The sequence below is a fragment of the Azolla caroliniana genome, unplaced genomic scaffold, assembly GCF_043228905.1.
Source record: "Azolla caroliniana isolate FFs.n. ecotype wild unplaced genomic scaffold, voAzoCaro1.0.p SCAF_188, whole genome shotgun sequence".
Classification (NCBI taxonomy): Eukaryota; Viridiplantae; Streptophyta; class Polypodiopsida; order Salviniales; family Salviniaceae; genus Azolla; species Azolla caroliniana.
This window is the reverse complement of record NW_028230623.1, coordinates 13,261-15,470: the sequence shown is the minus strand read 5'-3', so window position 1 is coordinate 15,470 and position 2,210 is coordinate 13,261.

The following is a 2,210-nucleotide window of genomic DNA, read 5'->3' as shown; positions in this document are numbered from 1 at the left end:
TTCTTCTTACTTTCCATGAAAATCCAAAGTCTCTTACAGAGGCCATTAGTTGAGCTGTGTGATGTGATAATCACCTATTTGAGCGATGTTCTGAATGTCAACAAATGCTACGCCGCCAACCAGAACAGACGTATGCTTCAATAGTCGCAACACCGCCACAAGTTCCCAGACCCGTTACGAGGGATGGTCCCACTTCGATGGAAATAGAGTAAACACAACGTCGAGGGCCTTTATCAGATGTTGAGAAATAACAACGTTAGGCGCATCACCTATGCCTCTATTGTGGTGTTCCAGGACATATTGCTATGAATTGTCCACATAAACCCAGACGTCAAGTTTACCAAGTAACTGCACATGACAACCCTACCGTGAGTTCTACTATCACTTCTAATAACTTAACTACTAAGCCTAATAACCCATGCCATGAGAATAAATTTGATGTGTTGAGCCAATTAGAGGATGTGTTAAACGAATAAGTCCGGCCAAAATAGGGGCCATTTGGTTGGACCATCCTAGATATGTAGAGTTTGTACCTAGTTGTGGTTCCATTTCATCAAATCAAGTTAGTAGAGTTTTTTCTGCACAAGTCGAGCTTAGCACATCCACAGGTCATCGAGTCCTAGCCTCTGCCCTCCTAGATTCTGGAGCCAATTCTTGTTTCATGGATAGCAAGTTTGCATTGACCCAAAACATCATCTTGAACAAGCTCCCAAACCCAATAGCTGTATGAGTCATCGGTGGTCGCCCTATAGCATCAAGTGATATAGTCGAAGAGTCTAAACCAATTCGTGTAGTCCCAAGTAATTTGGCTAGTATCATCTCATTCAACATCATTAGTAGTCCAGAGCACTCTCTAGTTCTTGGTCTTCCTTGGTTTGAGTTACATAACCCAACTATTGATTGGAGAAAAAGAACTATTGAAGAGGTCACAGTACAGACTGAGTCTCTTGAAACTCCAACATATGACGAATGACATTTTTCGAGACTTCCTTGATATCTTCATTATAGTTTACTTGGATGATATCTTGATCTACTCAAAAACTCAAGAGGAGCATGAGATACATGTTCGCCAAGTTTTGCAATGGTTACGAGAGTATGGTCTCTATGCAAAATTGGAGAGTGTAGTTTCGACCAGTGTCAAGTGGAATTTTTGGGGTACATAGTCTCTTCAAATGGCATCTCTATGGATCCATCAAAGGTTCAAACAATTTTGGATTGGCAAACACCATAGTCTGTGCGAGATGTACAATGTTTTTTGGGGTTCACAAACTTTTATCCTAAGTTCATCAAAGATTATTGAAAGATTGTATTGCCCCTCACTCAACTAACGCGCAAGAATCAACCATTTGTATGGGGTATAGAAGCGAACTCTGCATTTGAGGGTTTAAAGCAAGCGTTTACATCTACACCAATTTTAATGCATGTCGATCCAATGAGGCGCTTTATACTTGAAGCTGATGCATACTATATCCCAGATTGGCGAAGATGGCGAACTGCACCCTATGGCTTTTCCCTCACGGAAATTTGAAGCCACAGAAATCAACTATGATATTCACAACAAAGAGCTTCTTGCCATTGTGGATTCTTTTCAACAATGGCATCATTTTTTGGAGGGTTCTTCTCAACATATTATTGTCTTCAATGATCAAAAAAATCTAACATAGTTCCAAAGTGCTCGAGTCTTGAATTGTCGACAAGCTCGTTGGGCGCAGTTCTTAACTCGTTTTGATTTTGTAATTCTATATCGCCCTGGGATGCAACAAGGAAAAGCAGATGCTTTATCTCAACATTTGTATATGGAACTTCAATCAAGAGAGGCCGCATTTGAAAGTCAAAAGCAAATCCTCTTAGGTCCTGATCGTCTACGAGTAATGGCAATACATACTATCAACACACCGGGAGATTCGAGGCTTCTTGATTCCATTCGGGAGCAGATTGCGATAGATGCATTCGCCCAAGAGGTTTTGAGTCATATTATCCCATATCATGCTTCTAGCTCCCAATCTCAAAATCCTCGTCTAGACTACACCCAGTTCAATTGGCATGATGGTTTGCTTTTTCGACAAACTCTCTTGTATGTGCCTGACAGTCATTCTTGACTCAAAGTCGTGCAACAATGTCATGACACGCCAATGGCTGGGCATTTCGGCATCCACAAGACTTTTGAGTTGATTTCTCGCCGATATTGGTGGCCACGGCTTCACCATTTT